The sequence below is a fragment of the Artemia sp. Qi Xiang Cuo genome, chromosome 15, assembly GCF_049724085.1.
Source record: "Artemia sp. Qi Xiang Cuo chromosome 15, ASM4972408v1, whole genome shotgun sequence".
NCBI lineage: Eukaryota > Metazoa > Arthropoda > Branchiopoda > Anostraca > Artemiidae > Artemia > Artemia sp. Qi Xiang Cuo.
The window spans coordinates 38,443,137-38,457,171 of NC_142808.1; the positions used below are offsets into that span (position 1 = coordinate 38,443,137).

The 14,035-nt window shown below is 36.2% G+C and overlaps 1 protein-coding gene across 1 annotated transcript in view; it reads left to right on the plus strand.

Moving 5' to 3' along the window:
• Positions 1 to 286: 286 nt before the first annotated feature.
• Positions 287 to 14,035, plus strand: part of olf186-M (Ki-ras-induced actin-interacting protein-IP3R-interacting domain olf186-M) — a 203,586-nt gene continuing 189,837 nt past the window's right edge. The window contains exon 1 of the mRNA XM_089100932.1: positions 287 to 344. The gene's annotated coding sequence lies outside the window, so the exon portion shown is untranslated. The remainder of the gene's footprint in view (positions 345 to 14,035) is intronic.

Here is a 14,035-nt window from a genome sequence, read left to right on the forward strand (position 1 = left end):
ATACACTGTCTACTGTCAGTTTTTATTCAGTAAATCTATTGATTCTAATACTTTAAAACTCTTAAAGAGAATTTTTTTTTAACAAATGCCACCAATCCATCAATTATTTTGGATTTACCATTTGAATTTATAGCTTTTACGTTGACAAGGAAAATAAAGAACATTTGTTTTCTGTCGTCAAAAATCTAACACGCGCCTTGTTGAAATATAAAAAATGAAACGAGAAATTCTGTGCATAGCGAAAGCACTGCCAAATTTTTTTAATTATTCTTAGGAAGAATTAGAATAAAAATTGATGACTAATACTTTCGAATTTTATTATAAAAAGGGAAAGATAAGACCAGGTAGCAGCCTAGTCAGTAATTAAACTGATTAAATCTAATATTTTTTATTTTATTTATTTATTTTAATCAGAAATGGAATAAGCCATAGGCTTGAATCATAGGCCTATAACATAAATTACATACTGTGAGTGTATGGTAGCCTAGGCTAATATACATTAGGGATACAATTACAACTACAATTTGGGATAAAATTAAAGATCCCATAATCCTCATTTGTTGGGTAAACAGTTTGCTATCAGGCATTGGGCTAGCCTACCTGCCTCACTTTCAAGTCAAACCCATAACCTAGCTCTAGCAACAACCAAAAATGAATAGCCTACTAGATTCACAAGTTTTAATCTTGTGCATGGCCTTTTCTGAACTAAATTCCATACTAACAAAAGAGTGGTGCCATTCAACTCTATTTCCAAATATAACACTCAAATATGACATTGTATGCCAAAGAAGCTTTCAAAATATGATTTTTAGGCTAGTATTATGTTTATGATATCATATTTGTCAAGAGATACATGTGTTATCTCATGTTGTGTATAAATATTAATTTTTTTGTCAAAAGCTTCATTTTATTACCTTAATCACCTTAATTTGCACTTTGGAGCAAATTAAGATCCTTATTGATCTGTGAATCAATCCATAGTTAATAATATGTCTGATCAAACATTACCTTAAAATTTTACCTTAAATGGCATTGTCCAGCAAAATAAGGAAAGATCCTGTAGAGTTGCTGGTCAGTGATGATGGGGAGTCACTGGTTTGGCGGCGTCCCACTCTGTTTTCCATGGGTTGGTGGACCAATTCTTATCGATGGCGATCTTGAGTGCATTGACAGAGGGGGTAGTGACAGCTGCATTGGAAAGACTGTTCCAGGGGCCACCACTCTATTGGAGAAATAGTGGTTGCAGAGTCTGCTGTGAGCTCTCTTCTGGAGCAGCTTCTTACTATGCCCTCTTGTCCTGGATGATTTGTCAAGTTGGAAAGGACTCTGAGAAGAGGAATCGGCATGCAGTAGCTTGTAAGCCATAATGACATTGCCCCTCTGCCATCTGTAGATGAGTGTTGGGAGCTGTAGTTTGTTCAGGCAAGAGGGATAGTTGAGGTTCTTGCATACATCAACAGCTTTGGTTGCACACCTTTGAACAGACTCTATTTTCTGTTGGTCACTCTTATTCAGAGGGATGGCAACACACATCCCAAACTCCAGCAATGGTTGCACAAGACCCTTATACAGCTTTGTCATGACTTTAGATGATCTGCTATGTACTGTACGCTTAATTATTCCAAGGGTCTGAAATGCTTTGGCAACTACTGTTTGGGTGTGTTTATTGAATTTTAATTCTTCATCAACGACTATTCCCAAATCTCTTTCAGCTGCTGAGGAACCAATCGATTGTCTAGAGCCATCCCCCCCACTCATATGGTACTGCCACTTTTCATTCTTTTTCCCAAAATATACCGCCTTGCACTTCTGGATGTTGAACTCAAGCTTCCATTGATGGGCCCAAAGTGAAACTGCATCCAGGTCTTCCTGTATGGTAGCTCTAGTTGCTGACAACTCCGCGGGCCCAATAAGCTTTGAATCATCAGCATAGAGGCTCATCTTATTTCTTACAGCCTGTGGAACATCATTAATGTAAATATTAAAAGCGTTGGGCCCAAGATTGTTCCCTGGGACACAACACTACCAACTCCTGCAACTTCTGAGAGTAATTCTTGCCTGTTATCCCCAAACACTTTAACTCTCTGCTTTCTTCCTGAGAGGAACTGCATCACCCATTCAACAACCTCCACATATATCCCAGTAGCTAAGAGTTTTGCCTTCAAATGACAATGGCAAACTTTGTCAAAAGCCTTTGCAAAGTCTAACAAACTTTGTCATAAGCCTTTGCAAAGTCATCTCACTGGTACTTTCATAGAACACCATTCTGCTCAACATCCAGTTATTTCTTGAAAGCTTCAATCAATGGTCACTGAGACTTTCAATGGATGACTACACAGCAGGAGTAAAACTGTTGAGGGTGTCAAGTTTTGACTGATGGCTTGAACAGATTCTTTGAATATCCTCCTATAGGTGTCAGTATTTTTGGAAGTTGATGGGTAAAGGGGGGGTGAAGTTAGCTTATAGGTTATAAGCATATCAGCTCTTCATCATCAGTATGCCAATGTGGATAATATCAACTCCTCAGCAATTTTTGTTTGTTTTAAGCTTGATTTGCATATTCAATTTAAATTTTACTTGGTTGAAGATTCATTTATTCATTTATATTAGTAGGATAAAGGCACCAATGATCCAATAGTTTTTTGTAAAAACACTTTTCTGCTTTGGAAGGTCTAACTTATTTTTGGTTTAAAAAGGGTTTCAGTATATAGGAAAAACATTTAGGAATCTTACTGTTTGATCAGAAGTTTGAAGTTTTATCAGAAAAGGATACAAAACTTTGATTTTCAGAAAATGGATTTTTTTCACCTTCAAATTTGACAGAACAATTCAGTTGCCTGTTTTTGATGTTAGTGAGAACCCAATTTGACACATGTCAAAATACTGGGGAATGCTTGTGGGCAGATCCTTGGGCATTCAATATGCCTATTCTTTTTACTTTATTTATCCTCACCTTGTTTAATGTGTAAATATATAAAACATTGTTCAGATAGTTGAAGCAAAAAACTGAAAAAATTGTCTCAGGTATAAGAACAAAATTGGATAACCAAATGGAGTGTAATTGTGTGACCTAGGTCATATGCCTTTTTTCGCGTTTTTGCATATATGCCACAAGAATAGCATCTCCAGATGCTATCTAGAATGGCCCAGTTCCTCTCAGCTTTAATTGTCCACCAAATATTTCTTTGTGAAATGGTGTTGTTCATGGTGAAAATGTTGTCAACATTTGGCCATTTTGAAACTAATCTGCCATTTTAATCCACCTTAAAAATTGTAGTTTTGACTATCCTTTGTCAAGAAAGTCCAGAATCCTTGAAGCATTTTTGGGTGGGATAGCATCTTTAAAAATTTAAGTGGATTTCAAGAATTTTAAGAAGTCTATAGTTATTATAATTGACTTAGTGGAATTACGTTTGTATATAGGCCTAAGTTCTTAGCCTTGTCCTAAACATAGGTAGGATTTTGATGGGACCACTTTTGATATTTCTGTGTCATACTTCAAGGATCAGCAGGTAATCTACACATTAACACCTTTGAGAGAATCTCTTACCAATTTCATTAATCAATACTAGATATAAGAGTGGTCCTAACAAGGTCTCTTAAGGAATTCTACACCAAGTAGGGAGGGGATCAGAGAGAACATTTTTGTATTTTACCACTTGGGATCTATTTGAGAGAAAACATATACAGAATTTACTAAAAGAGGGTCTACTTTGAAGTTATTCAGTGATAAATGAATTAGGATGTTGAGATCATCAAAGTCAAATGCTTAAAAATATGAATAGGGTGTGAGGCCCAGTGGCGGTTCCTCTGATATTGGAAACATCTAGCACCTAGTGTCAAATCAGTAAAACTACAATTTAATAAAAACTTTGTTTCATGTGAAATATTATTAGAAATAATAATCATCAAAATTTCTCATTGCTGAGAAGGTACATGTAAATTCAATAACCGTTTTTGTCAAAGGACCCTTGTATTTCAACACCAATTGTTTCTCATCTTTTTTACATGTTCAGTGAAGCTTCAATAGAGTCACCTATATTTGGACAGGGCCTGTTGTTACAGACTTGGTCAAGGCTGAAGGCCTTGACCAAGTCCAGTGATTTGAATTGAAGTTATCAATATTTTGCAGCAGGTTCTATCAAGACATGGCTGATTGTAGAAAGAGAAAAGCCAACACAGATAGTCCAAATAATTGAGAGGCAAAGGTTTAAATGGCTGCAGCACATACTACAAGATATTCTCAAAAGAAATGAATCTCATGATAGAAGCCAATATCTATATTTGAATTTGGCTGAAGAAATTTTTTAGTCAGCCTTTTAGGGGTAAGTGGTATATGCAGAGACAGGGTATAAGGTGGGACACAGTACTTATTTGCCATCTAGCATTCTTTAAAAAATCCAATAAAGCCACCTAGCATAGTTCATTTACTGGTGGACATGACAGTTCTATCATTTTGGTAAGTTGCTATTTTCGTTTTTGAGAAAATTGACCTCAAAGTTTTGGCCATACCCCCAAAGACGCTTTCAAAAACGCTTTCTATAAACACCGTATATGCCCCCAGGGTACAAATTACAACCCTTATTCTAAGGGCTGTGAGGGTGGTTGTCATCCTCTAAGACCTAATTTCCAGAACTTTCAATTACGTTAAACAAAATGGCTATCTCAAATTTTGATTGTATGTGTTTCGGGAAATGGTGGGCGTGGAAGGGGTGTTAGTTGGCTTCCAATCATTTTCGACTATTAAAAAGGGCACAAGCCAATCCAATCTCTAATTGAATGAGCCCTTTTCGAAGTTTCTACGACAACTTCTTCGATATGAAGTGCCCTGGTCTAAAGGAAAAAATAATGAATAATACATTGTGCCAACATCGTTCTTATATACCTCCAGGGCATAACTACAAAACCCTTGCCCTAAGGGTTGTTGGGGAATAACCTCCTCAAAAAACATATTTTCTCTCTGGAAATCAGTTACTCTGAACAAAATGGCTATCTTAAAATTTTGATTGGATGTGTTTGGGGAAACGGTGGGCGTGGAAGGGGTGTTAGCTGCCTTCCAATCACTTTCGACTATTAAAAAGGGCACTATTTATTCCAATTTCCAATCCTGAATTGCCTAATGCTCTTTTGCCTACCTCTTTTCATCCGAAAAATCAGAAAGAAAAATGAACAGAATTTTAAAGTGGAAGGTAAAATTTTTGTTTCAAAAAAAATTTTTTCTTCTCCATTCTATGAACCAATATCTCTGATGAGACAAAGAGGACAGTTTTTGTTTTTAACAAACAGATTAGCTGGAAGGCTGCCTGACGCCTAGAGGTTGACCTTGATAACCAAAAAAGAGGGAAAAAAAACAAAAAAAAAACGGCAGCGGCGTAGTGACGCCACCGCCGATAGAATCAGCGGCGGTGTCAGCGCGCTGATGCAAGAGCGGCGGTGCGCCGCCGTTTTTTTTTTCGGCGGCGCGCTTCCGACTTTTCGGCGCGGCTTCGGGGTCTACTCTCCACTACATCAGGCAAGAATTTTGACACTCAGAACACAGTTTTGTCAATATAATATTAGCTGTCATTTCAATTTGATTTTATCAAGTAAAATTGAATGTGGCTACATTTTAGAGAAGATCAGATGTATCTTGATGCATTGGTGCTGATCTTAACTTTTTTGCTAAAAATAACCAAGTAATGACAGTTTGAACATTACATAGCTAAAAAATTGTCAGGAGCTCATTTTGTGTTGAAAACAAAAAACTTATTGAATTGGACATTCTTTTCTTATCTCAGTGTATTGAATATAGTGTCCATGTTTTGCATTGTCAAAATATAATGATGGCTTCAAGAGATGGGGTCTCAAGGCAAAACTAAGCAGAGTTATTCTGTTTTGAAGGAAAATTTCAAGAGTGGTTCCAAAATTGTACTGTTGAATCATTGGTTTACCCTACCTTTTGTATTTTTGCTTGTTATGATTGTTTACTTAATTTCTCTTTGTTTTGGGTTTTATTTAATCTTTAATAGTAAAAGTTGTTTTGCTTTTTTATGCTTGAGTGGCATATTCAATTTAAATTTTCCTTGTTTTAAGATTTATTTATTCATTTATAAGATAATATTTATTTTCTATGGTTGTTTATTCAATTTCTGTTTGTTATGGGTTTCATTTATTCTTTAGTAGTAATTTCCATTCATTTTGAGTTTTAATGAATATAGATTTTTATTACTGTTGATCTTAAGTTTAATGTGGCCTTTACTTTGCTTCAAAAAACTTCTTCATTCAAAAGTGTTTTTTTTTCAATTAATCTGCTGAAAAGCAGTTAAGTTCTAACAGAAGAGATTAATGCTTTACACACTTGGCACCTGCTTTTTGTGGAATATAAGGAAATTCAATGGCAAAAATAGTCACGGAGTAAAGTGAAAGAGATCCTTGTATCATCTTGTGACAAGCATACTACAGTGACATGGATCCATAAACCAAGAACTCTTCCTTTTCTCACCCATGATATTAAACAGGCAATCTAGAAAAAGAAAAAGCAGTGGAATAAATATAAAGATATGCCAACACAGGCAAATTATAATAAATTTAAGTAACTCTGTGATAAGGCTCAACATTTTTCAAGAAAACTTACAAGAAAGTATGAAGAAGCAATTCCAGATGCTTCCAAATCAAATCCCAAGAAATTTTGGAGGTATGGTTCCCTACAAAAAACTGAAAGACACTCAGTAACTGAGCTTTCTGTTGATGAAGCATCTATTAACAGCCTAAGGACATAGCTGAGACATTGAACAATCAGTTCCAAAAAGTCTCCAGTACCCCACATAGAGATCCATTTCCCAATCAACCTAAGTATACAGTTGATAAACCAATGTTACCAATTACTGTCATTAAAGATGATGTTGAGGCTAAACTGAAAAACCTGAACCAGAACAAATCTCTAGGGCCTGAGGGAATACACTCTCAGACATTAAAGGAAGCTCATGCAAAATTGGCCTTGCCTCTTCAAGTACTTTTCCAAAAGTCCTTGGATACAAAGATAGTGCCCCAGGACTGGCGGAATGCTAATGTCACCCCTATCCATAAAGGTGGCAGCTGATTAGACCCAACAAATTACCACCCTATTAGCATTACATCTGTTGTTGGGAAAATTTTGGAAAGAATAGTAAATACTGCCATTGTCAGACACCTCACCTCCAACAAGCTTATTACACAGAGTCAGTATGGATTTGGATCAGGATGATCCATTGATACATATCTGTTAGATGTGTAGAATTTTGTCACTGAGCTCCAAGATAGAGGAGTCCCAGTAGATCTCATTCTCCTAGTATATCTGTCAAATCCCAGTAGATCTGTCAAAGCATTTGGCAAGGTATGCCATCATTAATTACAGGCAAAATTAATTGCAATTGGGGTAAGCCAACTGTTTAGTGGGTGATAGAATTCCTGAAAGATAGAAGGCAGAGCATAAAGGTGCATGCATGGAGAAAACAGTTGGGCATTTTATTCAGATAGTACTAAAGTGGAAAGCTGAGTCCCACAGGGAACAATCCTCGGTCCAACATTATTTAACATCTATATCAACAATGCTGCACAATCTGCCAGAAATAAATTGAACCTGTATCCTTATGACTCAGAAATCACAAGCCCTGCAAAAACAGGTGAATAGCCTTATTACAAGCTGACCTAGAGAAACTCTCAGATTGGGCAAAACTTTGGAGGTTAGAATTCAACATTAAGAAATGCAGGACAATTCATTGTGGCAGAAAGAATGCGAGGGGTGAGTATCACATGTTTGGGATAGAGGATGTTGGGGACAAGATTGATTCCTTCCATGCTGAAAGAGACCTGGGTATACCTGTGGGTGAAGAATTAAAGTTTGACCAACATGCTCAGTCAGTTGCTCCAAAGTGTTCCAGACCCTGAGAATTGAAAAAGAAAACACTCAATTTGGTATGTGTGTGGCAACCCCATTAAATAAAGGCAATATGAAACAACAAGAGAATGTCCAAAGGTAAGCAACTAAATCAATAGATGGTTGTAAAAGCCTGGACTACCCATCCTGCATGGGGAAGTTACAGATTCCTACTCTCTTCTAACAACAGAAGCATGGGGATGTCATCATGGCGTACAAAGTGCTGCACACTCAGTCCTTGCAACAAAATATGCTTGAACCTGACCAGTCAACAAGAACTAGAGGACACACCATGAAGCTGTTCTGCAAACAAGCCAACACCAGACTACAGATCAACTTCTTCCCAAATAGAGTCATGGAGCTCTGGAACTCCCTAAGTCATGGCCTAAGTCCCAAGCCATGGCTTTGAGAATGGGACAGAGTTGATTTACTAATATCTGTTTTACTAATTCTGCAGTAAAATCATTTTTGGCTGCACTCTTAGTAGAATATGCTTATGTCCAAAAATTGACATTTTATTCTAATACTTAAACTTGGTTTTAGCTAATGCTTGTATGACTCTGAAACATTGAAGCTTTGAAAGGTTGAATAACCTATGCTAAGTTTGTTCCAGTAGAGTTACCTAAGGATAGTTTAAGGTACTTGTTAGGATGATTTATATCAATCATTAAGCTTTACAGAAAATTTGTTTTTACCCCACTTTCTAGGGCTCTATTGAAAGAAAAATTAAGATTATTGGACAAATTTTAAAGATGAAGTGGATAAAACAAACCACTTCATAATTTATGGCCATCTATAATTTATAGATGACCATAAATTATGGTCTTTGCAAAATCATCTGGGGCGCCAAGAAGCTGGACATCCATAGCAAGCTTTGGATGAGGTCATAAGAAGGGATTTAAAGGAAAGACATTCATGATTAGGGGTAATAAAAACAGTGAACTCTAACCGAATTGACTTCTAATTAAGCTTTCTAATTGACTGACCCCCAAATAAATTTAAAGATGTTCAAATAAACTTGAGCTCGACTCTGGATAGCTTTGGATGCTAGCTAAATTTTATTGGAAATTGGTCTAAAATTAGCCAATTTTTCATTTTCATATTAACTAAACCTTAGTGCTGACAGATCCCATTGCAAATAGGCCTTCAGCTAGTGGAATGAACAGGAAGCCTAAATTAAGATAAAACCCATGTTTAGTTGGTCTTTTGCTATCTTGCAATGTATTTAAAAGCTATCCAAATGAAGCTTTTGTGAATGGATTTGTAGCTTACAGTAGGGCCCCCATATAAATTTTGTGGTCCTACTTCCATCCGCTTCCTACTTATAAGATTTCAAAGACTGTGTGTATTTACCATACTGTATGTTTTTGCATGTTTTCTGTCTGTCTTGTTTTTTTCTGTCTATGTTTTGTGATCTGTATGTTTTTTGTCAAGTTTGGTATAAACTTTGTCTTTCTTAGGGTATTGGTCCTGATTTTGAGTATTTGAGCAGGGTTCTTTGCAAAATTGTGATTTTTCTTCCATATAGAAACTTTCAAACCTTAAAGGTACTGAAGGCAGGGAGAAATTTGAAGATGAAAACACCTATCTAGAACTATATTTGGACTGTAGATCCACTTAAGAAGTATTTTTTCACCTTTTAGTTGTTGAACTTTAATTATCTAGGTAGCATTATTAGTATGGACAATAGATTAGATGAATGGTAGCTTGTGTTTGCATAAGATTTTTCAAAGTCCAACTCTTACTATTTGAAGAAAACTCAAATTCTTCAACGTTGTTTGAAGAAAACTCAAATTTAGTTTGAAATCTGACTCAAATCACTGGTATAGCTTTACTATAGCCCACAGCCTGAGGAAAAAATAGTTCTAAGCAAAAAAAAAAAATTATAATTAAAGATAGCCTAGATTTTGCATCAGTTATCAAAATTTCTTTAAAGCCTCAGATGATGAGAGAAGGGGGAGATAAAAACTTGGAAACATCTTATTCATATAGCACAACAACTTTCCAAAAAGATGTTAAACTGTTGTTTTACACTTTTTTATGCTTATTTTGAAATTTTGCCTACTCTTTGAGGTCCAATTCTAAATTTTGTGGTAATAATTTTTTGTACTGTAATATTTTGTTAACTACCATCTATGTTTCTACAAGGTAACGTTAATTGCAATGATAGAATCATGTCTTGTGCTTAAGAGATTCCCAAACTTAAATTCAGTCTGTTGGTTAATGTATTACTTTGGTCATTTTGTGGTATTAAATAAAAAAAATAAGTTTTTTCAACTGAAAGTAGAGTCATATTAAAACTTAAAACGAACAGAAATTATTGCGTATATGAGGGGGTTTGTCCCCGAGTCAATTCCTAGCTCTTTACGCTAAAGTTCGAATTTTGTTTGAATCACAAACCCCTTAATCACAAAGGCCATTTAATTGGAATAGATAGCTCTTTTGAAAGTACTAAAAAAAACTTTAGCGTAAGAGCGAGGTATTGACTAGGGGGCGAAGCCCCTCATATACGTAATAATTTATCTTTGTTTCAAGTTTTAATGTTGCTTCTTACTTTCAGTTGAAAAAACTTGTTTTTTTATTTAATTTCTGATTGTTTTTTAAATAATGCTTGGAAATCTGGCACCCCCTTCATAGAAATTTCCCTTCTCCCGTGAAAACACCCCCCATAGAAAGATTCTCCCACGTAACCCCTTCCTCTGACCCCTCCCCCCACCAGAAAAAAATACACCCTGAAAACGTCCGTATACTTCCAATAAACCAATACTATATGTAAATAATGGATAAGGTTCATAATTTGTACCCCTTTACACGGGGACTGTGGGGGATGAAATCGTCCTCAAAGAAAAAGTAACTTGATTTTCGACTATGTTGACCAAAATAACTATCTCAAAATTATGATTGGGTGACTTTGGGGAAAAATTAGCATAGGAGGGGGCCAAGTTGCCCTCCAACTTTTTTGGTCACTTAAAAAAGGGCACTAGAACTTTTAATTTCCGTTCGAATGAGCTCTCTCACGATATTCTAGGACCACTGGATCGATACTGTCACCCCTGGAAAAAAACAAACAAATAAACATGCATCCATAATCTTTCTTTGGCAAAAAAAAATTCCACATTTTTGTAGATAGGAGCTTGAAACCTCTACAGTAGGGTCTTCTGATACGCTGAATCTGATGGTGTGATTTTCATTAAGATTTTGTCATTTTTAGGGATTGTTTCCACTTCTTTTCAAAAATAAGGCAATTTTTTCAGGCTCTTAACTGTTGATGGGTAAGACTAAACTTGATGAAACTTATATATTTGAAATCAGCATAAAAATGCAATTCTGTTGATGAGTTCACTGGTTTCAAAATTCCGTTTTTTAGAGTTTCGGTTACTATTGAGCTGGGTTGCTCCATACTTGAGTTCATTACCACAAACTGTTTGATTGACAAAAAAAAAAGAGAAAAAAAATCAAGCAGGTTCAACATACGTTTCTTTTGTACATCTACGACGTGTTCTCTTTTCCAATCAGAGGGAAAACATCCTGTGTCAAATAGTTTCTAGTGAATCAGTAACAAATGGAATGACAATGTAGAATGAGTTTTTTTTTTGAAAAACTGTTGGCTGTTGTTAAATATGATTTCCCTTTCAAACTGAATCAACTATTTGCACCTCAAAGAAAAAGACAATCTGCTAAATATTGTATAGTTGGCATCTACCACAAAGGCCAGTTCAAAGGGGCAAAAAGGCCTTCATTGCTGTTAAAATTTCTCCTTGCTTAAGAAAAAGAAGAAAAATAGATACAATTGGACCCAAGAGATTGTTGTGGGTAGACCTTCTGTAGGTGCATATCTAGATTGACCTCGTCTGTAATTATACGTGATTTAGGTATTTTAAAGGTATTGAATCTAAAAAGATGTTTTTCCACATAAAATGAAGGGTTGTAAGTTATGCCCTGGGGGTGTATAAGGTTTATATAGAAAGGGTGATCCTATAAACTTCGGAGGGGGCTTGTTGGATTGGTGATCAGAAGTTCTAGTGTCCTTTTCAAGATTGAGAGTGATCGAAGGGTGGATACCCCCCCCCAAACCTCGTATTTCCCGAAATGCATCTGATAGAAATTTCGAGATGGCCATTTGTTGTCATGGAAACTTCAAAAAAGGCTCATTCTATTGGAAATTGAAAGGGCTAGTCCCCTTTTTATTAGTCAAAAGTGATCGGAGGGCAACAACCTCCCCCTCCAACGCCCACCAATGCCCAAAACACATCAAATCAAAATTTCGAGATGGCCATTTTGTTCACCATAGCTAAAAGGTCCAGTAACTAGGCCTATGCCTTTGTGAATAATATGATCCCCCACAGCCCCTGGGGAAAGGTCTTTAAGTCATGGAATTTGCCCATTGGTTACATATAGTATTTGTTATGGGGAAGCATACAAACATTTTTTGGGTGTTTTTTTTTTGCCGGGGGGATTTTTCGTGGAAAGCGAGTTTTTCAGAAGGTGAACGTTTCAGGGGAGATTTTACATTGGGGAATTTGCCAGAATTCCTATAAGAAATTCCTTTTATGTCTTATTTTCTCTTTGCTGACTCAATTTTTCATGTCAAGATATTAAGAGGAATTGTCTGAGGAAAATGCTTTCTGGGCTGGAATTGTCTAGAGGATCTTTCTGTAGGGGGAGGGGGGTCCACAAGAGAAACTCTCCTTGGGGAATTTCCTGTAAGAGCAACTTCGTACTAGGGACGGGGAGAGATTTGCGGGAAAATAATTTCATGAAGGGGAGGTTACCAGCATGATTCGAAAACCAATCGGAAGTTAAAGTTTTTTTTTATTTTATATGAAAGTGTGCTAAGGAAAATTTTTCGGCTTGAATCATCTGCAAGAAATTTTCTGGAGAAATTTTCAGCAAAAATATAACTGTGTGTGGGTAATTTTTCTGGTGTGGGGATTTTACGAGGAAGGAACTTTCCATGAAAGGAGTTTCCATGGGGGGGGGGGGGGAGGAATTTTTCATACAGGGGAAGCCAGATTTCCAAGCATTATTTAAAAACGATTAGAAATTAAACAAACACATAAGTTTTTTTCAACTGAAAGTAAATAGCAAAGTCAAAACTTAAAAACTAATAGTAAGTATTACATATACGAGGGGGGTTGCCCCTCTTCAATACCTCGCTCTTTACGCTAAAATTTGACTCTTTCTCCCAATCCCTTAAGAATGACTCCTGAAATCCAAGGGTCTTTTAATCAGAACAATAAATAGCTTTGTTTTTAAAGTACTAAAAAACTTTAGCGTGAAGAGCGAGGTATTGAGGATGTGACGACCCCCCTCATATACGTAATAATTTATGTTCGTTTTAAGTTTTGATGTTGCTCCTTACTTTCAGTTAAAAAAAAAGTTGTTTTTTTATTTAATATTTGAAAGGAACAAATTAATGGTGAAAATGAGTGTCGAAGTAAAGCTAAATTAGTAAAGTGTAATCTGTTGTCAGAGTGTAATTTATATTGAGAAAATTGTTGCAATATATTGAGAAAACTGCATGTCTTGATACAAGATATGCTCCCTCTGATTAGAAAAGGGAATGCATTATTGATGTATACAATTCCAGGTCAAAGCCTAAGGGGAGCAGCATAAAATTTTTATAGGGTGGAGAAAAGGGATAAAATGCATTTTTTTGGCTTTATTTTTGATTTTTCCTGGGAAGGCTCCTTGGTCCAAACTTAGGTCTGATCCTCTTAGCCCTTAGTTTTAAAAACGAAGTCCAAGCTATGGATCGACTCTATTCAAAAACAAGCTAAGTACTGACTTGGTTCAAAAAGAAATTGAAGTTCAAGGAGTCGAATTTCAGTAAGGCCATGTGAAAACATGCTAGTTCCTGACTCGGTACAAAAATGAGATAAGTAATGATTTGTTGCGTGCTTGAGCTGTCCTGCCTCAATCTGAAACGAGGTGCGCCCAAGCTAAAGAGTGTCGGGGACTTGGTGTAAAAATGAGTAAAAACTCTCATGAGAATGAGTAAAACTGCAAAAATACAAAACCAAGTTTTTAATAGAAAAATAAACCTGTTTGAATCAAAATCTTTCAAGGAATTTCATTTCGTATGACTGGAGGCCCGGAGTGTACCTTTGGTCCCGCCAAAATTCCAACCGCCACAACAAT